We start from the raw sequence: 26,263 nt of genomic DNA, 5'->3' as shown, positions 1-26,263 counted from the left end.
TTGGTACCGTATGGATGTACTCGTACGGTATTGCACCGTTTTGGTGTGGTTTGGTACCGTAACGAAGTACTCGTACGACATTGCACCGTTTTGGTGTGGTTTGGTACCGTAACGAAGTACTCGTACGGCATTGCACCGTTTTGGTGTGGTTTGGTACCGTAACGAAGTACTCGTACGGTATTGCACCGTTTTGGTGTGGTTTGGTACCGTATGGATGTACTTGTACGGTATTGCACCGTTTTGGTGTGGTTTGGTACCGTATGGATGTACTCGTACGGTATTGCACCGTTTTTGTGTGGTTTGGTACCTTATGGATGTACTCGTACGGTATTGCACCGTTTTGGTGTGGTTTGGTACCGTATGGATGTACTCGTACGGTATTGCACCGTTTTGGTGTGGTTTGGTACCGTATGGATGTACTCGTACGGTATTGCACCGTTTTTGTGTGGTTTGGTACCGTATGGATGTACTCGTACGGAATTGTACCGTTTTGGTGTGGTTTGGTACCGTAACGAAGTACTCGTACGGTATTGCACCGTTTTGGTGTGGTTTGGTACCGTATGGATGTACTCGTACGGTATTGCACCGTTTTGGTTTTGTTTGGTACCGTAACGAAGTACTCGTACGGTATTGGACCGTTTTGGTTTGGTTTGGTAACGGAACGAAGTACTCGTACGGTATTGTACCGTTTTGGTGTGGTTTGGTACCGCAACGAAGTACTCGTACGGTATTGCACCGTTTTGGTGTGGTTTGGTACCGTATGGATGTACTCGTACGGTATTGCACCGTTTTGGTGTGGTTTGGTACCGTATGGATGTACTCGTACGGTATTGCACCGTTTTGGTGTGGTTTGGTACCGTATGGATGTACTCGTACGGTATTGCACCGTTTTGGTGTGGTTTGGTACCGTATGGATGTACTCGTACGGTATTGCACCGTTTTGGTGTGGTTTGGTACCGTAACGAAGTACTCGTACGGCATTGCACCGTTTTGGTGTGGTTTGGTACCGTAACGAAGTACTCGTACGGTATTGCACCGTTTTGGTGTGGTTTGGTACCGTATGGATGTACTCGTACGGTATTGCACCGTTTTGGTGTGGTTTGGTACCGTATGGATGTACTCGTACGGTATTGCACCGTTTTTGTGTGGTTTGGTACCTTATGGATGTACTCGTACGGTATTGCACCGTTTTGGTGTGGTTTGGTACCGTATGGATGTACTCGTACGGTATTGCACCGTTTTGGTGTGGTTTGGTACCGTATGGATGTACTCGTACGGTATTGCACCGTTTTTGTGTTGTTTGGTACCGTATGGATGTACTCGTACGGTATTGTACCGTTTTGGTGTGGTTTGGTACCGTAACGAAGTACTCGTACGGTATTGCACCGTTTTGGTGTGGTTTGGTACCGTATGGATGTACTCGTACGGTATTGCACCGTTTTGGTTTTGTTTGGTACCGTAACGAAGTACTCGTACGGTATTGGACCGTTTTGGTTTGGTTTGGTAACGGAACGAAGTACTCGTACGGTATTGTACCGTTTTGGTGTGGTTTGGTACCGCAACGAAGTACTCGTACGGTATTGCACCGTTTTGGTGTGGTTTGGTACCGTATGGATGTACTCGTACGGTATTGCACCGTTTTGGTGTGGTTTGGTACCGTATGGATGTACTCGTACGGTATTGCACCGTTTTGGTGTGGTTTGGTACCGTATGGATGTACTCGTACGGTATTGCACCGTTTTGGTGTGGTTTGGTACCGTATGGATGTACTCGTACGGTATTGCACCGTTTTGGTGTGGTTTGGTACCGTAACGAAGTACTCGTACGGCATTGCACCGTTTTGGTGTGGTTTGGTACCGTAACGAAGTACTCGTACGGTATTGCACCGTTTTGGTGTGGTTTGGTACCGTATGGATGTACTCGTACGGTATTGCACCGTTTTGGTGTGGTTTGGTACCGTATGGATGTACTCGTACGGTATTGCACCGTTTTTGTGTGGTTTGGTACCTTATGGATGTACTCGTACGGTATTGCACCGTTTTGGTGTGGTTTGGTACCGTATGGATGTACTCGTACGGTATTGCACCGTTTTGGTGTGGTTTGGTACCGTATGGATGTACTCGTACGGTATTGCACCGTTTTTGTGTTGTTTGGTACCGTATGGATGTACTCGTACGGTATTGTACCGTTTTGGTGTGGTTTGGTACCGTAACGAAGTACTCGTACGGTATTGCACCGTTTTGGTGTGGTTTGGTACCGTATGGATGTACTCGTACGGTATTGCACCGTTTTGGTTTTGTTTGGTACCGTAACGAAGTACTCGTACGGTATTGGACCGTTTTGGTTTGGTTTGGTAACGTAACGAAGTACTCGTACGGTATTGTACCGTTTTGGTGTGGTTTGGTACCGCAACGAAGTACTCGTACGGTATTGCACCGTTTTGGTGTGGTTTGGTACCGTATGGATGTACTCGTACGGTATTGCACCGTTTTGGTGTGGTTTGGTACCGTATGGATGTACTCGTACGGTATTGCACCGTTTTTGTGTGGTTTGGTACCGTATGGATGTACTCGTACGGTATTGCACCGTTTTTGTGTGGTTTGGTACCTTATGGATGTACTTGTACGGTATTGCACCGTTTTGGTGTCGTTTGGTGCCGTATGGATGTACTCGTACGGTATTGCACCGTTTTGGTGTGGTTTGGTACCGTATGGATGTACTCGTACGGTATTGCACCGTTTTGGTGTGGTTTGGTACCGTATGGAGGTACTCGTACGGTATTGCACCGTTTTGGTGTGGTTTGGTACCGTATGGATGTACTCGTACGGTATTGCACCGTTTTGGTGTGGTTTGGTACCGTATGGATGTACTCGTACGGTATTGTACCGTTTTGGTGTGGTTTGGTACCGTAACGAAGTACTCGTACGGTATTGCACCGTTTTGGTGTGGTTTGGTACCGTATGGATGTACTCGTACGGTATTGCACCGTTTTGGTTTTGTTTGGTACCGTAACGAAGTACTCGTACGGTATTGGACCGTTTTGGTTTGGTTTGGTAGCGTAACGAAGTACTCGTACGGTATTGTACCGTTTTGGTGTGGTTTGGTACCGTAACGAAGTACTCGTACGGTATTGTACCGTTTTGGTGTGGTTTGGTACCGTATGGATGTACTCGTACGGTATTGCACCATTTTGGTTTTGTTTGGTACCGTAACGAAGTACTCGTACGGCATTGCACCGTTTTGGTGTGGTTTGGTACCGTAACGAAGTACTCGTACGGTATTGCACCGTTTTGGTGTGGTTTGGTACCTTATGGATGTACGTGTACGGTATTGCACCGTTTTGGTGTGGTTTGGTACCGTATGGATGTACTCGTACGGTATTGCACCGTTTTGGTGTGGTTTGGTACCGTAACGAAGTACTCGTACGACATTGCACCGTTTTGGTGTGGTTTGGTACCGTAACGAAGTACTCGTACGGCATTGCACCGTTTTGGTGTGGTTTGGTACCGTAACGAAGTACTCGTACGGTATTGCACCGTTTTGGTGTGGTTTGGTACCGTATGGATGTACTTGTACGGTATTGCACCGTTTTGGTGTGGTTTGGTACCGTATGGATGTACTCGTACGGTATTGCACCGTTTTTGTGTGGTTTGGTACCTTATGGATGTACTCGTACGGTATTGCACCGTTTTGGTGTGGTTTGGTACCGTATGGATGTACTCGTACGGTATTGCACCGTTTTGGTGTGGTTTGGTACCGTATGGATGTACTCGTACGGTATTGCACCGTTTTTGTGTGGTTTGGTACCGTATGGATGTACTCGTACGGAATTGTACCGTTTTGGTGTGGTTTGGTACCGTAACGAAGTACTCGTACGGTATTGCACCGTTTTGGTGTGGTTTGGTACCGTATGGATGTACTCGTACGGTATTGCACCGTTTTGGTTTTGTTTGGTACCGTAACGAAGTACTCGTACGGTATTGGACCGTTTTGGTTTGGTTTGGTAACGGAACGAAGTACTCGTACGGTATTGTACCGTTTTGGTGTGGTTTGGTACCGCAACGAAGTACTCGTACGGTATTGCACCGTTTTGGTGTGGTTTGGTACCGTATGGATGTACTCGTACGGTATTGCACCGTTTTGGTGTGGTTTGGTACCGTATGGATGTACTCGTACGGTATTGCACCGTTTTGGTGTGGTTTGGTACCGTATGGATGTACTCGTACGGTATTGCACCGTTTTGGTGTGGTTTGGTACCGTATGGATGTACTCGTACGGTATTGCACCGTTTTGGTGTGGTTTGGTACCGTAACGAAGTACTCGTACGGCATTGCACCGTTTTGGTGTGGTTTGGTACCGTAACGAAGTACTCGTACGGTATTGCACCGTTTTGGTGTGGTTTGGTACCGTATGGATGTACTCGTACGGTATTGCACCGTTTTGGTGTGGTTTGGTACCGTATGGATGTACTCGTACGGTATTGCACCGTTTTTGTGTGGTTTGGTACCTTATGGATGTACTCGTACGGTATTGCACCGTTTTGGTGTGGTTTGGTACCGTATGGATGTACTCGTACGGTATTGCACCGTTTTGGTGTGGTTTGGTACCGTATGGATGTACTCGTACGGTATTGCACCGTTTTTGTGTTGTTTGGTACCGTATGGATGTACTCGTACGGTATTGTACCGTTTTGGTGTGGTTTGGTACCGTAACGAAGTACTCGTACGGTATTGCACCGTTTTGGTGTGGTTTGGTACCGTATGGATGTACTCGTACGGTATTGCACCGTTTTGGTTTTGTTTGGTACCGTAACGAAGTACTCGTACGGTATTGGACCGTTTTGGTTTGGTTTGGTAACGGAACGAAGTACTCGTACGGTATTGTACCGTTTTGGTGTGGTTTGGTACCGCAACGAAGTACTCGTACGGTATTGCACCGTTTTGGTGTGGTTTGGTACCGTATGGATGTACTCGTACGGTATTGCACCGTTTTGGTGTGGTTTGGTACCGTATGGATGTACTCGTACGGTATTGCACCGTTTTGGTGTGGTTTGGTACCGTATGGATGTACTCGTACGGTATTGCACCGTTTTGGTGTGGTTTGGTACCGTATGGATGTACTCGTACGGTATTGCACCGTTTTGGTGTGGTTTGGTACCGTAACGAAGTACTCGTACGGCATTGCACCGTTTTGGTGTGGTTTGGTACCGTAACGAAGTACTCGTACGGTATTGCACCGTTTTGGTGTGGTTTGGTACCGTATGGATGTACTCGTACGGTATTGCACCGTTTTGGTGTGGTTTGGTACCGTATGGATGTACTCGTACGGTATTGCACCGTTTTTGTGTGGTTTGGTACCTTATGGATGTACTCGTACGGTATTGCACCGTTTTGGTGTGGTTTGGTACCGTATGGATGTACTCGTACGGTATTGCACCGTTTTGGTGTGGTTTGGTACCGTATGGATGTACTCGTACGGTATTGCACCGTTTTTGTGTTGTTTGGTACCGTATGGATGTACTCGTACGGTATTGTACCGTTTTGGTGTGGTTTGGTACCGTAACGAAGTACTCGTACGGTATTGCACCGTTTTGGTGTGGTTTGGTACCGTATGGATGTACTCGTACGGTATTGCACCGTTTTGGTTTTGTTTGGTACCGTAACGAAGTACTCGTACGGTATTGGACCGTTTTGGTTTGGTTTGGTAACGTAACGAAGTACTCGTACGGTATTGTACCGTTTTGGTGTGGTTTGGTACCGCAACGAAGTACTCGTACGGTATTGCACCGTTTTGGTGTGGTTTGGTACCGTATGGATGTACTCGTACGGTATTGCACCGTTTTGGTGTGGTTTGGTACCGTATGGATGTACTCGTACGGTATTGCACCGTTTTTGTGTGGTTTGGTACCGTATGGATGTACTCGTACGGTATTGCACCGTTTTTGTGTGGTTTGGTACCTTATGGATGTACTTGTACGGTATTGCACCGTTTTGGTGTCGTTTGGTGCCGTATGGATGTACTCGTACGGTATTGCACCGTTTTGGTGTGGTTTGGTACCGTATGGATGTACTCGTACGGTATTGCACCGTTTTGGTGTGGTTTGGTACCGTATGGAGGTACTCGTACGGTATTGCACCGTTTTGGTGTGGTTTGGTACCGTATGGATGTACTCGTACGGTATTGCACCGTTTTGGTGTGGTTTGGTACCGTATGGATGTACTCGTACGGTATTGTACCGTTTTGGTGTGGTTTGGTACCGTAACGAAGTACTCGTACGGTATTGCACCGTTTTGGTGTGGTTTGGTACCGTATGGATGTACTCGTACGGTATTGCACCGTTTTGGTTTTGTTTGGTACCGTAACGAAGTACTCGTACGGTATTGGACCGTTTTGGTTTGGTTTGGTAGCGTAACGAAGTACTCGTACGGTATTGTACCGTTTTGGTGTGGTTTGGTACCGTAACGAAGTACTCGTACGGTATTGTACCGTTTTGGTGTGGTTTGGTACCGTATGGATGTACTCGTACGGTATTGCACCATTTTGGTTTTGTTTGGTACCGTAACGAAGTACTCGTACGGCATTGCACCGTTTTGGTGTGGTTTGGTACCGTAACGAAGTACTCGTACGGTATTGCACCGTTTTGGTGTGGTTTGGTACCGTATGGATGTACTCGTACGGTATTGCACCGTTTTGGTGTGGTTTGGTACCGTATGGATGTACTCGTACGGTATTGCACCGTTTTGGTGTGGTTTGGTATCGTATGGATGTACTCGTACGGTATTGCACCGTTTTGGTGTGGTTTGGTACCGTAACGAAGTACTCGTACGGCATTGAACCGTTTTGGTGTGGTTTGGTACCGTAACGAAGTACTCGTACGGTATTGCACCGTTTTGGTGTGGTTTGGTACCGTATGGATGTACTCGTACGGTATTGCACCGTTTTGGTGTGGTTTGGTACCGTATGGATGTACTCGTACGGTATTGTCCCGTTTTGGTGTGGTTTGGTACCGTAACGAAGTACTCGTACGGTATTGTACCGTTTTGGTGTGGTTTGGTACCGTAACGAAGTACTCGTACGGTATTGCACCGTTTTGGTGTTGTTTGGTACCGTATGGATGTACTCGTACGGTATTGCACCGTTTTTGTGTGGTTTGGTACGGTATGGATGTACTCGTACGGTATTGCACCGTTTTTGTGTGGTTTGGTACCGTATGGATGTACTCGTACGGTATTGCACCGTTTTGGTGTGGTTTGGTACCGTATGGATGTACTCGTACGGTATTGCACCGTTTTTGTGTGGTTTGGTATCGTATGGATGTACTCGTACGGTATTGTACCGTTTTGGTGTGGTTTGGTACCGTAACGAAGTACTCGTACGGTATTGCACCGTTTTGGTGTGGTTTGGTACCGTATGGATGTACTCGTACGGTATTGCACCGTTTTGGTTTTGTTTGGTACCGTAACGAAGTACTCGTACGGTATTGGACCGTTTTGGTTTGGTTTGGTAGCGTAACGAAGTACTCGTACGGTATTGTACCGTTTTGGTGTGGTTTGGTACCGTATGGATGTACTCGTACGGTATTGCACCGTTTTTGTGTGGTTTGGTACCTTATGGATGTACTCGTACGGTATTGCACCGTTTTGGTGTGGTTTGGTACCGTATGGATGTACTCGTACGGTATTGCACCGTTTTGGTGTGGTTTGGTACCGTATGGATGTACTCGTACGGTATTGCACCGTTTTTGTGTGGTTTGGTACCGTATGGATGTACTCGTACGGTATTGTACCGTTTTGGTGTGGTTTGGTACCGTAACGAAGTACTCGTACGGTATTGCACCGTTTTGGTGTGGTTTGGTACCGTATGGATGTACTCGTACGGTATTGCACCGTTTTGGTTTTGTTTGGTACCGTAACGAAGTACTCGTACGGTATTGGACCGTTTTGGTTTGGTTTGGTAACGTAACGAAGTACTCGTACGGTATTGTACCGTTTTTGTGTGGTTTGGTACCGCAACGAAGTACTCGTACGGTATTGCACCGTTTTGGTGTGGTTTGGTATCGTATGGATGTACTCGTACGGTATTGCACCGTTTTGGTGTGGTTTGGTACCGTAACGAAGTACTCGTACGGTATTGTACCGTTATGGTGTGGTTTGGTACCGTAACGAAGTACTCGTACGGTATTGCACCGTTTTGGTGTGGTTTGGTACCGTATGGATGTACTCGAACGGTATTGCACCGTTTTGGTGTGGTTTGGTACCGTATGGATGTACTCGTACGGTATTGAACCGTTTTTGTGTGGTTTGGTACCGTAACAAAGTACTCGTATGGTATTGCACCGTTTTGGTGTGGTTTGGTACCGTATGGATGTACTCGTACGGTATTGCACCGTTTTTGTGTGGTTTGGTACCGTATGGATGTACTCGTACGGTATTGCACCGTTTTTGTGTGGTTTGGTACCTTATGGATGTACTCGTACGGTATTGCACCGTTTTGGTGTGGTTTGGTGCCGTATGGATGTACTCGTACGGTATTGCACCGTTTTGGTGTGGTTTGGTACCGTATGGATGTACTCGTACGGTATTGCACCGTTTTGGTGTGGTTTGGTACCGTATGGATGTACTCGTACGGTATTGCACCGTTTTTGTGTGGTTTGGTACCGTATGGATGTACTCGTACGGTATTGCACCGTTTTGGTGTGGTTTGGTACCGTATGGATGTACTCGTACGGTATTGCACCGTTTTGGTGTGGTTTGGTACCGTATGGAGGTACTCGTACGGTATTGCACCGTTTTGGTGTGGTTTGGTACCGTATGGATGTACTCGTACGGTATTGCACCGTTTTGGTGTGGTTTGGTACCGTATGGATGTACTCGTACGGTATTGTACCGTTTTGGTGTGGTTTGGTACCGTAACGAAGTACTCGTACGGTATTGCACCGTTTTGGTGTGGTTTGGTACCGTATGGATGTACTCGTACGGTATTGTACCGTTTTGGTGTGGTTTGGTACCGTAACGAAGTACTCGTACGGTATTGCACCGTTTTGGTGTGGTTTGGTACCGTAACGAAGTACTCGTACGGTATTGTACCGTTTTGGTGTGGTTTGGTACCGTAACGAAGTACTCGTACGGTATTGCACCGTTTTGGTGTGGTTTGGTACTGTATGGATGTACTCGTACGGTATTGCACCGTTTTGGTGTGGTTTGGTACGGTATGGATGTACTCGTACGGTATTGCACCGTTTTGGTGTGGTTTGGTACCGTAACGAAGTACTCGTACGGTATTGTACCGTTTTGGTGTGGTTTGGTACCGTAACGAAGTACTCGTACGGTATTGTACCGTTTTGGTGTGGTTTGGTACCGTATGGATGTACTCGTACGGTATTGCACCGTTTTGGTTTTGTTTGGTACCGTAACGAAGTACTCGTACGGTATTGGACCGTTTTGGTGTGGTTTGGTAGCGTAACGAAGTACTCGTACGGTATTGTACCGTTTTGGTGTGGTTTGGTACCGTAACGAAGTACTCGTACGGTATTGTACCGTTTTGGTGTGGTTTGGTACCGTATGGATGTACTCGTACGGTATTGCACCGTTTTGGTTTTGTTTGGTACCGTAACGAAGTACTCGTACGGTATTGTACCGTTTTGGTGTGGTTTGGTGCCGTAACGAAGTACTCGTACGGTATTGCACCGTTTTGGTGTGGTTTGGTACCGTATGGATGTACTCGTACGGTATTGCACCGTTTTGGTGTGGTTTGGTACCGTAACGAAGTACTCGTACGGTATTGTACCGTTTTGGTGTGGTTTGGTACCGTAACGAAGTACTCGTACGGTATTGCACCGTTTTGGTGTGGTTTGGTACCGTATGGATGTACGTGTACGGTATTGCACCGTTTTGGTGTGGTTTGGTACCGTATGGATGTACTCGTACGGTATTGCACCGTTTTGGTGTGGTTTGGTACCGTAACGAAGTACTCGTACGGCATTGTACCGTTTTGGTGTGGTTTGGTACCGTATGGATGTACTCGTACGGTATTGTACCGTTTTGGTGTGGTTTGGTACCGTAACGAAGTACTCGTACGGTATTGCACCGTTTTGGTGTGGTTTGGTACCGTATGGATGTACTCGTACGGTATTGCACCGTTTTGGTGTGGTTTGGTACCGTATGGAGGTACTCGTACGGTATTGCACCGTTTTGGTGTGGTTTGGTACCGTATGGATGTACTCGTACGGTATTGCACCGTTTTGGTGTGGTTTGGTACCGTATGGATGTACTCGTACGGTATTGTACCGTTTTGGTGTGGTTTGGTACCGTAACGAAGTACTCGTACGGTATTGCACCGTTTTGGTGTGGTTTGGTACCGTATGGATGTACTCGTACGGTATTGTACCGTTTTGGTGTGGTTTGGTACCGTAACGAAGTACTCGTACGGTATTGCACCGTTTTGGTGTGGTTTGGTACCGTAACGAAGTACTCGTACGGTATTGTACCGTTTTGGTGTGGTTTGGTACCGTAACGAAGTACTCGTATGGTATTGCACCGTTTTGGTGTGGTTTGGTACTGTATGGATGTACTCGTACGGTATTGCACCGTTTTGGTGTGGTTTGGTACGGTATGGATGTACTCGTACGGTATTGCACCGTTTTTGTGTGGTTTGGTACCATATGGATGTACTCGTACGGTATTGCACCGTTTTGGTGTGGTTTGGTACCGTATGGATGTACTCGTACGGTATTGCACCGTTTTTGTGTGGTTTGGTACCGTAACGAAGTACTCGTACGGTATTGTACCGTTTTGGTGTGGTTTGGTACCGTAACGAAGTACTCGTACGGTTTTGTACCGTTTTGGTGTGGTTTGGTACCGTATGGATGTACTCGTACGGTATTGCACCGTTTTGGTTTTGTTTGGTACCGTAACGAAGTACTCGTACGGTATTGGACCGTTTTGGTGTGGTTTGGTAGCGTAACGAAGTACTCGTACGGTATTGTACCGTTTTGGTGTGGTTTGGTACCGTAACGAAGTACTCGTACGGTATTGTACCGTTTTGGTGTGGTTTGGTACCGTATGGATGTACTCGTACGGTATTGCACCGTTTTGGTTTTGTTTGGTACCGTAACGAAGTACTCGTACGGTATTGTACCGTTTTGGTGTGGTTTGGTACCGTATGGATGTACTCGTACGGTATTGCACCGTTTTGGTGTGGTTTGGTACCGTAACGAAGTACTCGTACGGTATTGTACCGTTTTGGTGTGGTTTGGTACCGTAACGAAGTACTCGTACGGTATTGCACCGTTTTGGTGTGGTTTGGTACCGTATGGATGTACTCGTACGGTATTGCACCGTTTTGGTGTGGTTTGGTACCGTAACGAAGTACTCGTACGACATTGCACCGTTTTGGTGTGGTTTGGTACCGTAACGAAGTACTCGTACGGTATTGCACCGTTTTGGTGTGGTTTGGTACCGTATGGATGTACTCGTACGGTATTGCACCGTTTTGGTGTGGTTTGGTACCGTATGGATGTACTCGTAGGGTATTGCACCGTTTTTGTGTGGTTTGGTACCTTATGGATGTACTCGTACGGTATTGCACCGTTTTGGTGTGGTTTGGTACCGTATGGATGTACTCGTACGGTATTGCACCGTTTTGGTGTGGTTTGGTACCGTATGGATGTACTCGTACGGTATTGCACCGTTTTTGTGTGGTTTGGTACCGTATGGATGTACTCGTACGGTATTGTACCGTTTTGGTGTGGTTTGGTACCGTAACGAAGTACTCGTACGGTATTGCACCGTTTTGGTGTGGTTTGGTACCGTATGGATGTACTCGTACGGTATTGCACCGTTTTGGTTTTGTTTGGTACCGTAACGAAGTACTCGTACGGTATTGGACCGTTTTGATTTGGTTTGGTAGCGTAACGAAGTACTCGTACGGTATTGTACCGTTTTGGTGTGGTTTGGTACCGTAACGAAGTACTCGTACGGTATTGCACCGTTTTGGTGTGGTTTGGTACCGTATGGATGTACTCGTACGATATTGCACCGCTTTGGTTTTGTTTGGTACCGTAACGAAGTACTCGTACGTTATTGGACCGTTTTGGTTTGGTTTGGTAGCGTAACGAAGTACTCGTACGGTATTGTACCGTTTTGGTGTGGTTTGGTACCGTACCGAAGTACTCGTACGGTATTGCACCGTTTTGGTGTGGTTTGGTACCGTATGGATGTACTCGTACGGTATTGCACCGTTTTGGTGTGGTTTGGTACCGTATGGATGTACTCGTACGGTATTGCACCGTTTTGGTGTGGTTTGGTACCGTACGGATGTACTCGTACGGTATTGTACCGTTTTGGTGTGGTTTGGTACCGTAACGAAGTACTCGTACGGTATGGCACCGTTTTGGTGTGGTTTGGTACCGTATGGATGTACTCGTACGGTATTGCACCGTTTTGGTGTGGTTTGGTACCGTATGGATGTACTCGTACGGTATTGCACCGTTTTGGTGTGGTTTGGTACCGTAACGAAGTACTCGTACGGCATTGCACCGTTTTGGTGTGGTTTGGTACCGTAACGAAGTACTCGTACGGTATTGCACCGTTTTGGTGTGGTTTGGTACCGTATGGATGTACTCGTACGGTATTGCACCGTTTTGGTGTGGTTTGGTACCGTATGGATGTACTCGTACGGTATTGCACCGTTTTTGTGTGGTTTGGTACCTTATGGATGTACTCGTACGGTATTGCACCGTTTTGGTGTGGTTTGGTACCGTATGGATGTACTCGTACGGTATTGCACCGTTTTGGTGTGGTTTGGTACCGTATGGATGTACTCGTACGGTATTGCACCGTTTTTGTGTGGTTTGGTACCGTATGGATGTACTCGTACGGTATTGTACCGTTTTGGTGTGGTTTGGTACCGTAACGAAGTACTCGTACGGTATTGCACCGTTTTGGTTTGGTTTGGTACCGTATGGATGTACTCGTACGGTATTGCACCGTTTTGGTTTTGTTTGGTACCGTAACGAAGTACTCGTACGGTATTGGACCGTTTTGGTTTGGTTTGGTAGCGTAACGAAGTACTCGTACGGTATTGTACCGTTTTGGTGTGGTTTGGTACCGTAACGAAGTACTCGTACGGTATTGCACCGTTTTGGTGTGGTTTGGTACCGTATGGATGTACTCGTACGGTATTGCACCGTTTTGGTGTGGTTTGGTACCGTATGGATGTACTCGTATGGTATTGCACCGTTTTGGTGTGGTTTGGTACCGTATGGATGTACTCGTATGGTATTGCACCGTTTTGGTGTGGTTTGGTACCGTAACGAAGTACTCGTACGGCATTGCACCGTTTTGGTGTGGTTTGGTACCGTAACGAAGTACTCGTACGGTATTGCACCGTTTTGGTGTGGTTTGGTACCGTATGGATGTACTCGTACGGTATTGCACCGTTTTGGTGTGGTTTGGTACCGTATGGATGTACTCGTACGGTATTGCACCGTTTTTGTGTGGTTTGGTACCTTATTGATGTACTCGTACGGTATTGCACCGTTTTGGTGTGGTTTGGTACCGTATGGATGTACTCGTACGGTATTGCACCGTTTTGGTGTGGTTTGGTACCGTATGGATGTACTCGTACGGTATTGCACCATTTTTGTGTGGTTTGGTACCGTATGGATGTACTCGTACGGTATTGCACCGTTTTGGTTTGGTTTGGTACCGTATGGATGTACTCGTACGGTATTGCACCGTTTTGGTTTTGTTTGGTACCGTAACGAAGTACTCGTACGGTATTGGACCGTTTTTGTTTGGTTTGGTAGCGTAACGAAGTACTCGTACGGTATTGTACCGTTTTGGTGTGGTTTGGTACCGTAACGAAGTACTCGTACGGTATTGCACCGTTTTGGTGTGGTTTGGTACCGTATGGATGTACTCGTACGGTATTGCACCGTTTTGGTGTGGTTTGGTACCGTATGGATGTACTCGTATGGTATTGCACCGTTTTGGTGTGGTTTGGTACCGTATGGATGTACTCGTATGGTATTGCACCGTTTTGGTGTGGTTTGGTACCGTAACGAAGTACTCGTACGGCATTGCACCGTTTTGGTGTGGTTTGGTACCGTAACGAAGTACTCGTACGGTATTGCACCGTTTTGGTGTGGTTTGGTACCGTATGGATGTACTCGTACGGTATTGCACCGTTTTGGTGTGGTTTGGTACCGTATGGATGTACTCGTACGGTATTGCACCGTTTTTGTGTGGTTTGGTACCTTATGGATGTACTCGTACGGTATTGCACCGTTTTGGTGTGGTTTGGTACCGTATGGATGTACTCGTATGGTATTGCACCGTTTTGGTGTGGTTTGGTACCGTATCGATGTACTCGAACGGTATTGCACCATTTTTGTGTGGTTTGGTACCGTATGGATGTACTCGTATGGTATTGTACCGTTTTGGTGTGGTTTGGTACCGTAACGAAGTACTCGTACGGTATTGCACCGTTTTGGTGTGGTTTGGTACCGTATGGATGTACTCGTACGGTATTGCACCGTTTTGGTTTTGTTTGGTACCGTAACGAAGTACTCGTACGGTATTGGACCGTTTTGGTTTGGTTTGGTAGCGTAACGAAGTACTCGTACGGTATTGTACCGTTTTGGTGTGGTTTGGTACCGTAACAAAGTACTCGTACGGTATTGCACCGTTTTGGTGTGGTTTGGTACCGTAACGAAGTACTCGTACGGTATTGCACCGTTTTGGTGTGGTTTGGTACCGTATGGATGTACTCGTACGGTATTGCACCGTTTTGGTTTTGTTTGGTACCGTAACGAAGTACTCGTACGGTATTGGACCGTTTTGGTTTGGTTTGGTAGCGTAACGAAGTACTCGTACGGTATTGTACCGTTTTGGTGTGGTTTGGTACCGTAACAATGTACTCGTACGGTATTGCACCGTTTTGGTGTGGTTTGGTACCGTATGGATGTACTCGTACGGTATTGCACCGTTTTTGTGTGGTTTGGTACCGTATGGATGTACTCGTACGGTATTGTACCGTTTTGGTGTGGTTTGGTACCGTAACGAAGTACTCGTACGGTATTGCACCGTTTTGGTGTGGTTTGGTACCGTATGGATGTACTCGTACGGTATTGCACCGTTTTGGTTTTGTTTGATACCGTAACGAAGTACTCGTACGGTATTGGACCGTTTTGGTTTGGTTTGGTAGCGTAACGAAGTACTCGTACGGTATTGTACCGTTTTGGTGTGGTTTGGTACCGTAACGAAGTACTCGTACGGTATTGCACCGTTTTGGTGTGGTTTGGTACCGTATGGATGTACTCGTACGGTATTGCACCGCTTTGGTTTTGTTTGGTACCGTAACGAAGTACTCGTACGTTATTGGACCGTTTTGGTTTGGTTTGGTAGCGTAACGAAGTACTCGTACGGTATTGTACCGTTTTGGTGTGGTTTGGTACCGTAACGAAGAACTCGTACGGTATTGCACCGTTTTGGTGTGGTTTGGTACCGTATGGATGTACTCGTACGGTATTGCACCATTTTTGTGTGGTTTGGTACCGTATGGATATACTCGTACGGTATTGTACCGTTTTGGTGTGGTTTGGTACCGTAACGAAGTACTCATACGGTATTGCACCGTTTTGGTGTGGTTTGGTACCGTATGGATGTACTCGTACGGTATTGCACCGTTTTGGTTTTGTTTGGTACCGTAACGAAGTACTCGTACGGTATTGGACCGTTTTGGTTTGGTTTGGTAGCGTAACGAAGTACTCGTACGGTATTGTACCGTTTTGGTGTGGTTTGGTACCGTAACAAAGTACTCGTACGGTATTGCACCGTTTTGGTGTGGTTTGGTACCGTATGGATGTACTCGTACGGTATTGCACCGTTTTGGTTTTGTTTGGTACCGTAACAAAGTACTCGTACGGTATTGCACCGTTTTGGTGTGGTTTGGTACCGTATGGATGTACTCGTACGGTATTGCACCGTTTTGGTGTGGTTTGGTACCGTATGGATGTACTCGTACAGTATTGCACCGTTTTGGTGTGGTTCGGTACCGTATGGATGTACTCCTACGGTATTGCACCGTTTTGGTGTGGTTCGGTACCGTATGGATGTACTCGTACGGTATTGCACCGCTTTGGTTTTGTTTGGTACCGTAACGAAGTACTCGTACGGTATTGGACCGTTTTGGTTTGGTTTGGTAGCGTAACGAAGTACTCGTACGGTATTGTACCGTTTTGGTGTGGTTTGGTACCGTAACAAAGTACTCGTACGGTATTGCACCGTTTTGGTGTGGTTTGGTACCGTATGGATGTACTCGTACGGTATTGCACCGTTTTTGTGTGGTTTGGTACCGTAACGAAGTACTCGTACGGTATTGTACCGTTTTGGTGTGGTTTGGTACCGTAACGAAGTACTCGTACGGTATTGTACCATTTTGGTGTGGTTTGGTACCGTATGGATGTACTCGTACGGTATTGCACCGTTTTGGTTTTGTTTGGTACCGTAACGAAGTACTCGTACGGTATTGGACCGTTTTGGTGTGGTTTGGTAGCGTAACGAAGTACTCGTACGGTATTGTACCGTTTTGGTGTGGTTTGGTACCGTAACGAAGTACTCGTACGGTATTGTACCGTTTTGGTGTGGTTTGGTACCGTATGGATGTACTCGTACGGTATTGCACCGTTTTTGTTTTGTTTGGTACCGTAACGAAGTACTCGTACGGTATTGTACCGTTTTGGTGTGGTTTGGTGCCGTAACGAAGTACTCGTACGGTGTTGCACCGTTTTGGTGTGGTTTGGTACCGTATGGATGTACTCGTACGGTATTGCACCGTTTTGGTGTGGTTTGGTACCGTATGGATGTACTCGTACGGTATTGCACCGTTTTTGTGTGGTTTGGTACCGTATGGATGTACTCGTACGGTATTGTACCGTTTTGGTGTGGTTTGGTACCGTAACGAAGTACTCGTACGGTATTGCACCGTTTTGGTGTGGTTTGGTACAGTATGGATGTACTCGTACGGTATTGCACCGTTTTGGTTTTGTTTGATACCGTAACGAAGTACTCGTACGGTATTGGACCGTTTTGGTTTGGTTTGGTAGCGTAACGAAGTACTCGTACGGTATTGTACCGTTTTGGTGTGGTTTGGTACCGTAACGAAGTACTCGTACGGTATTGCACGGTTTTGGTGTGGTTTGGTACCGTATGGATGTACTCGTACGGTATTGCACCGCTTTGGTTTTGTTTGGTACCGTAACGAAGTACTCGTACGTTATTGGACCGTTTTGGTTTGATTTGGTAGCGTAACGAAGTACTCGTACGGTATTGTACCGTTTTGGTGTGGTTTGGTACCGTAACGAAGTACTCGTACGGTATTGCACCGTTTTGGTGTGGTTTGGTACCGTATGGATGTACTCGTACGGTATTGCCCCATTTTTGTGTGGTTTGGTACCGTATGGATGTACTCGTACGGTATTGTACCGTTTTGGTGTGGTTTGGTACCGTAACGAAGTACTCGTACGGTATTGCACCGTTTTGGTGTGGTTTGGTACCGTATGGATGTACTCGTACGGTATTGCACCGTTTTGGTTTTGTTTGGTACCGTAACGAAGTACTCGTACGGTATTGGACCGTTTTGGTTTGGTTTGGTAGCGTAACGAAGTACTCGTACGGTATTGTACCGTTTTGGTGTGGTTTGGTACCGTAACAAAGTACTCGTACGGTATTGCACCGTTTTGGTGTGGTTTGGTACCGTAACGAAGTACTCGTACGGTATTGCACCGTTTTGGTGTGGTTTGGTACCGTATGGATGTACTCGTACGGTATTGCACCGTTTTGGTTTTGTTTGGTACCGTAACGAAGTACTCGTACGGTATTGGACCGTTTTGGTTTGGTTTGGTAGCGTAACGAAGTACTCGAACGGTATTGTACCGTTTTGGTGTGGTTTGGTACCGTAACAAAGTACTCGTACGGTATTGCACCGTTTTGGTGTGGTTTGGTACCGTATGGATGTACTCGTACGGTATTGCACCGTTTTGGTGTGGTTTGGTACCGTAACGAAGTACTCGTACGGTATTGCACCGTTTTGGTGTGGTTTGGTACCGTATGGATGTACTCGTACGGTATTGCACCGTTTTGGTTTTGTTTGGTACCGTAACGAAGTACTCGTACGGTATTGGACCGTTTTGGTTTGGTTTGGTAGCGTAACGAAGTACTCGTACGGTATTGTACCGTTTTGGTGTGGTTTGGTACCGTAACGAAGTACTCGTACGGTATTGCACCGTTTTGGTGTGGTTTGGTACCGTATGGATGTACTCGTACGGTATTGCACCGTTTTGGTGTGGTTTGGTACCGTATGGATGTACTCTTATGGTATTGCACCGTTTTGGTGTGGTTTGGTACCGTATGGATGTACTCGTATGGTATTGCACCGTTTTGGTGTGGTTTGGTACCGTAACGAAGTACTCGTACGGCATTGCACCGTTTTGGTGTGGTTTGGTACCGTAACGAAGTACTCGTACGGTATTGCACCGTTTTGGTGTGGTTTGGTACCGTATGGATGTACTCGTACGGTATTGCACCGTTTTGGTGTGGTTTGGTACCGTATGGATGTACTCGTACGGTATTGCACCGTTTTTGTGTGGTTTGGTACCTTATGGATGTACTCGTACGGTATTGCACCGTTTTGGTGTGGTTTGGTACCGTATGGATGTACTCGTACGGTATTGCACCGTTTTGGTGTGGTTTGGTACCGTATGGATGTACTCGTACGGTATTGCACCATTTTTGTGTGGTTTGGTACCGTATGGATGTACTCGTACGGTATTGCACCGTTTTGGTGTGGTTTGGTACCGTATGGATGTACTCGTACGGTATTGCACCGTTTTGGTTTTGTTTGGTACCGTAACGAAGTACTCGTACGGTATTGGACCGTTTTGGTTTGGTTTGGTAGCGTAACGAAGTACTCGTACGGTATTGTACCGTTTTGGTGTGGTTTGGTACCGTAACGAAGTACTCGTACGGTATTGCACCGTTTTGGTGTGGTTTGGTACCGTATGGATGTACTCGTACGGTATTGCACCGTTTTGGTGTGGTTTGGTACCGTATGGATGTACTCGTATGGTATTGCACCGTTTTGGTGTGGTTTGGTACCGTATGGATGTACTCGTATGGTATTGCACCGTTTTGGTGTGGTTTGGTACCGTAACGAAGTACTCGTACGGCATTGCACCGTTTTGGTGTGGTTTGGTACCGTAACGAAGTACTCGTACGGTATTGCACCGTTTTTGTGTGGTTTGGTACCGTATGGATGTACTCGTACGGTATTGCACCGTTTTGGTGTGGTTTGGTACCGTATGGATGTACTCGTACGGTATTGCACCGTTTTTGTGTGGTTTGGTACCTTATGGATGTACTCGTACGGTATTGCACCGTTTTGGTGTGGTTTGGTACCGTATGGATGTACTCGTACGGTATTGCACCGTTTTGGTGTGGTTTGGTACCGTATGGATGTACTCGTACGGTATTGCACCATTTTTGTGTGGTTTGGTACCGTATGGATGTACTCGTACGGTATTGTACCGTTTTGGTGTGGTTTGGTACCGTAACGAAGTACTCGTACGGTATTGCACCGTTTTGGTGTGGTTTGGTACCGTATGGATGTACTCGTACGGTATTGCACCGTTTTGGTTTTGTTTGGTACCGTAACGAAGTACTCGTACGGTATTGGACCGTTTTGGTTTGGTTTGGTAGCGTAACGAAGTACTCGTACGGTATTGGACCGTTTTGGTTTGGTTTGGTAGCGTAACGAAGTACTCGTACGGTATTGTACCGTTTTGGTGTGGTTTGGTACCGTAACAAAGTACTCGTACGGTATTGCACCGTTTTGGTGTGGTTTGGTACCGTAACGAAGTACTCGTACGGTATTGCACCGTTTTGGTGTGGTTTGGTACCGTATGGATGTACTCGTACGGTATTGCACCGTTTTGGTTTTGTTTGGTACCGTAACGAAGTACTCGTACGGTATTGGACCGTTTTGGTTTGGTTTGGTAGCGTAACGAAGTACTCGTACGGTATTGTACCGTTTTGGTGTGGTTTGGTACCGTAACAAAGTACTCGTACGGTATTGCACCGTTTTGGTGTGGTTTGGTACCGTATGGATGTACTCGTACGGTATTGCACCGTTTTTGTGTGGTTTGGTACCGTATGGATGTACTCGTACGGTATTGTACCGTTTTGGTGTTGTTTGGTACCGTAACGAAGTACTCGTACGGTATTGCACCGTTTTGGTGTGGTTTGGTACCGTATGGATGTACTCGTACGGTATTGCACCGTTTTGGTTTTGTTTGATACCGTAACGAAGTACTCGTACGGTATTGGACCGTTTTGGTTTGGTTTGGTAGCGTAACGAAGTACTCGTACGGTATTGTACCGTTTTGGTGTGGTTTGGTACCGTAACGAAGTACTCGTACGGTATTGCACCGTTTTGGTGTGGTTTGGTACCGTATGGATGTACTCGTACGGTATTGCACCGCTTTGGTTTTGTTTGGTACCGTAACGAAGTACTCGTACGTTATTGGACCGTTTTGGTTTGGTTTGGTAGCGTAACGAAGTACTCGTACGGTATTGTACCGTTTTGGTGTGGTTTGGTACCGTAACGAAGTACTCGTACGGTATTGCACCGTTTTGGTGTGGTTTGGTACCGTATGGATGTACTCGTACGGTATTGCACCATTTTTGTGTGGTTTGGTACCGTATGGATATACTCGTACGGTATTGTACCGTTTTGGTGCGGTTTGGTACCGTAACGAAGTACTCATACGGTATTGCACCGTTTTGGTGTGGTTTGGTACCGTATGGATGTACTCGTACGGTATTGCACCGTTTTGGTTTTGTTTGGTACCGTAACGAAGTACTCGTACGGTATTGGACCGTTTTGGTTTGGTTTGGTAGAGTAACGAAGTACTCGTACGGTATTGTACCGTTTTGGTGTGGTTTGGTACCGTAACAAAGTACTCGTACGGTATTGCACCGTTTTGGTGTGGTTTGGTACCGTATGGATGTACTCGTACGGTATTGCACCGCTTTGGTTTTGTTTGGTACCGTAACGAAGTACTCGTACGTTATTGGACCGTTTTGGTTTGGTTTGGTAGCGTAACGAAGTACTCGTACGGTATTGTACCGTTTTGGTGTGGTTTGGTACCGTAACGAAGTACTCGTACGCTATTGCACCGTTTTGGTGTGGTTTGGTACCGTATGGATGTACTCGTACGGTATTGCACCATTTTTGTGTGGTTTGGTACCGTATGGATATACTCGTACGGTATTGTACCGTTTTGGTGTGGTTTGGTACCGTATGGATGTACTCGTACGGTATTGCACCGTTTTGGTGTGGTTTGGTACCGTATGGATGTACTCGTACGGTATTGCACCGTTTTGGTTTTGTTTGGTACCGTAACGAAGTACTCGTACGGTATTGGACCGTTTTGGTTTGGTTTGGTAGCGTAACGAAGTACTCGTACGGTATTGTACCGTTTTGGTGTGGTTTGGTACCGTAACAAAGTACTCGTACGGTATTGCACCGTTTTGGTGTGGTTTGGTACCGTATGGATGTACTCGTACGGTATTGCACCGTTTTTGTGTGGTTTGGTACCGTATGGATGTACTCGTACGGTATTGTACCGTTTTGGTGTGGTTTGGTACCGTAACGAAGTACTCGTACGGTATTGCACCGTTTTGGTGTGGTTTGGTACCGTATGGATGTACTCGTACGGTATTGCACCGTTTTGGTGTGGTTTGGTACCGTATGGATGTACTCGTATGGTATTGCACCGTTTTGGTGTGGTTTGGTACCGTATGGATGTACTCGTATGGTATTGCACCGTTTTGGTGTGGTTTGGTACCGTAACGAAGTACTCGTACGGCATTGCACCGTTTTGGTGTGGTTTGGTACCGTAACGAAGTACTCGTACGGTATTGCACCGTTTTTGTGTGGTTTGGTACCGTATGGATGTACTCGTACGGTATTGCACCGTTTTGGTGTGGTTTGGTACCGTATGGATGTACTCGTACGGTATTGCACCGTTTTTGTGTGGTTTGGTACCTTATGGATGTACTCGTACGGTATTGCACCGTTTTGGTGTGGTTTGGTACCGTATGGATGTACTCGTACGGTATTGCACCGTTTTGGTGTGGTTTGGTACCGTATGGATGTACTCGTACGGTATTGCACCATTTTTGTGTGGTTTGGTACCGTATGGATGTACTCGTACGGTATTGTACCGTTTTGGTGTGGTTTGGTACCGTAACGAAGTACTCGTACGGTATTGCACCGTTTTGGTGTGGTTTGGTACCGTATGGATGTACTCGTACGGTATTGCACCGTTTTGGTTTTGTTTGGTACCGTAACGAAGTACTCGTACGGTATTGGACCGTTTTGGTTTGGTTTGGTAGCGTAACGAAGTACTCGTACGGTATTGGACCGTTTTGGTTTGGTTTGGTAGCGTAACGAAGTACTCGTACGGTATTGTACCGTTTTGGTGTGGTTTGGTACCGTAACAAAGTACTCGTACGGTATTGCACCGTTTTGGTGTGGTTTGGTACCGTAACGAAGTACTCGTACGGTATTGCACCGTTTTGGTGTGGTTTGGTACCGTATGGATGTACTCGTACGGTATTGCACCGTTTTGGTTTTGTTTGGTACCGTAACGAAGTACTCGTACGGTATTGGACCGTTTTGGTTTGGTTTGGTAGCGTAACGAAGTACTCGTACGGTATTGTACCGTTTTGGTGTGGTTTGGTACCGTAACAAAGTACTCGTACGGTATTGCACCGTTTTGGTGTGGTTTGGTACCGTATGGATGTACTCGTACGGTATTGCACCGTTTTTGTGTGGTTTGGTACCGTATGGATGTACTCGTACGGTATTGTACCGTTTTGGTGTTGTTTGGTACCGTAACGAAGTACTCGTACGGTATTGCACCGTTTTGGTGTGGTTTGGTACCGTATGGATGTACTCGTACGGTATTGCACCGTTTTGGTTTTGTTTGATACCGTAACGAAGTACTCGTACGGTATTGGACCGTTTTGGTTTGGTTTGGTAGCGTAACGAAGTACTCGTACGGTATTGTACCGTTTTGGTGTGGTTTGGTACCGTAACGAAGTACTCGTACGGTATTGCACCGTTTTGGTGTGGTTTGGTACCGTATGGATGTACTCGTACGGTATTGCACCGCTTTGGTTTTGTTTGGTACCGTAACGAAGTACTCGTACGTTATTGGACCGTTTTGGTTTGGTTTGGTAGCGTAACGAAGTACTCGTACGGTATTGTACCGTTTTGGTGTGGTTTGGTACCGTAACGAAGTACTCGTACGGTATTGCACCGTTTTGGTGTGGTTTGGTACCGTATGGATGTACTCGTACGGTATTGCACCATTTTTGTGTGGTTTGGTACCGTATGGATATACTCGTACGGTATTGTACCGTTTTGGTGCGGTTTGGTACCGTAACGAAGTACTCATACGGTATTGCACCGTTTTGGTGTGGTTTGGTACCGTATGGATGTACTCGTACGGTATTGCACCGTTTTGGTTTTGTTTGGTACCGTAACGAAGTACTCGTACGGTATTGGACCGTTTTGGTTTGGTTTGGTAGAGTAACGAAGTACTCGTACGGTATTGTACCGTTTTGGTGTGGTTTGGTACCGTAACAAAGTACTCGTACGGTATTGCACCGTTTTGGTGTGGTTTGGTACCGTATGGATGTACTCGTACGGTATTGCACCGCTTTGGTTTTGTTTGGTACCGTAACGAAGTACTCGTACGTTATTGGACCGTTTTGGTTTGGTTTGGTAGCGTAACGAAGTACTCGTACGGTATTGTACCGTTTTGGTGTGGTTTGGTACCGTAACGAAGTACTCGTACGCTATTGCACCGTTTTGGTGTGGTTTGGTACCGTATGGATGTACTCGTACGGTATTGCACCATTTTTGTGTGGTTTGGTACCGTATGGATATACTCGTACGGTATTGTACCGTTTTGGTGTGGTTTGGTACCGTATGGATGTACTCGTACGGTATTGCACCGTTTTGGTGTGGTTTGGTACCGTATGGATGTACTCGTACGGTATTGCACCGTTTTGGTTTTGTTTGGTACCGTAACGAAGTACTCGTACGGTATTGGACCGTTTTGGTTTGGTTTGGTAGCGTAACGAAGTACTCGTACGGTATTGTACCGTTTTGGTGTGGTTTGGTACCGTAACAAAGTACTCGTACGGTATTGCACCGTTTTGGTGTGGTTTGGTACCGTATGGATGTACTCGTACGGTATTGCACCGTTTTTGTGTGGTTTGGTACCGTATGGATGTACTCGTACGGTATTGTACCGTTTTGGTGTGGTTTGGTACCGTAACGAAGTACTCGTACGGTATTGCACCGTTTTGGTGTGGTTTGGTACCGTATGGATGTACTCGTACGGTATTGCACCGTTTTGGTTTTGTTTGATACCGTAACGAAGTACTCGTACGGTATTGGACCGTTTTGGTTTGGTTTGGTAGCGTAACGAAGTACTCGTACGGTATTGTACCGTTTTGGTGTGGTTTGGTACCGTAACGAAGTACTCGTACGGTATTGCACCGTTTTGGTGTGGTTTGGTACCGTATGGATGTACTCGTACGGTATTGCACCGCTTTGGTTTTGTTTGGTACCGTAACGAAGTACTCGTACGTTATTGGACCGTTTTGGTTTGGTTTGGTAGCGTAACGAAGTACTCGTACGGTATTGTACCGTTTTGGTGTGGTTTGGTACCGTAACGAAGTACTCGTACGGTATTGCACCGTTTTGGTGTGGTTTGGTACCGTATGGATGTACTCGTACGGTATTGCACCGTTTTGGTGTGGTTTGGTACCGTATGGATGTACTCGTACGGTATTGCACCGTTTTGGTGTGGTTTGGTACCGTAACGAAGTACTCGTACGGCATTGCACCGTTTTGGTGTGGTTTGGTACCGTAACGAAGTACTCGTACGGTATTGCACCGTTTTGGTGTGGTTTGGTACCGTATGGATGTACGCGTACGGTATTGCACCGTTTTGGTGTGGTTTGGTACCGTATGGATGTACTCGTACGGTATTGCACCGTTTTTGTGTGGTTTGGTACCTTATGGATGTACTCGTACGGTATTGCACCGTTTTGGTGTGGTTTGGTACCGTATGGATGTACTCGTACGGTATTGCACCGTTTTGGTGTGGTTTGGTACCGTATGGATGTACTCGTACGGTATTGCACCATTTTTGTGTGGTTTGGTATCGTATGGATGTACTCGTACGGTATTGTACCGTTTTGGTGTGGTTTGGTACCGTAACGAAGTACTCGTACGGTATTGCACCGTTTTGGTGTGGTTTGGTACCGTATGGATGTACTCGTACGGTATTGCACCGTTTTGGTTTTGTTTGGTACCGTAACGAAGTACTCGTACGGTATTGGACCGTTTTGGTTTGGTTTGGTAGCGTAACGAAGTACTCGTACGGTATTGTACCGTTTTGGTGTGGTTTGGTACCGTAACAAAGTACTCGTACGGTATTGCACCGTTTTGGTGTGGTTTGGTACCGTATGGATGTACTCGTACGGTATGGCACCGTTTTGGTGTGGTTTGGTACCGTATGGATGTACTCGTACTGTATTGCACCGTTTTGGTGTGGTTCGGTACCGTATGGATGTACTCCTACGGTATTGCACCGTTTTGGTGTGGTTCGGTACCATATGGATGTACTCGTACGGTATTGCACCGCCTTGGTTTTGTTTGGTACCGTAACGAAGTACTCGTACGGTATTGGACCGTTTTGGTTTGGTTTTGTAGCGTAACGAAGTACTCGTACGGTATTGTACCGTTTTGGTGTGATTTGGTACCGTAACAAAGTACTCGTATGGTATTGCACCGTTTTGGTGTGGTTTGGTACCGTATGGATGTACTCGTACGGTATTGCACCGTTTTTGTGTGGTTTGGTACCGTAACGAAGTACTCGTATGGTATTGTACCGTTTTGGTGTGGTTTGATACCGTAACGAAGTACTCGTACGGTATTGCACCGTTTTGGTGTGGTTTGGTACCGTATGGATGTACTCGTACGGTATTGCACCGTTTTGGTTTTGTTTGGTACCGTAACGAAGTACTCGTACGGTATTGTACCGTTTTGGAGTGGTTTGGTAGCGTAACGAAGTACTCGTACCGTATTGTACCGTTTTGGTGTGGTTTGGTACCGTAAC

Source organism: Rhododendron vialii, chromosome 7a (assembly GCF_030253575.1).
Source record: "Rhododendron vialii isolate Sample 1 chromosome 7a, ASM3025357v1".
NCBI lineage: Eukaryota > Viridiplantae > Streptophyta > Magnoliopsida > Ericales > Ericaceae > Rhododendron > Rhododendron vialii.
Note: the sequence above shows the minus strand (reverse complement) of the source record.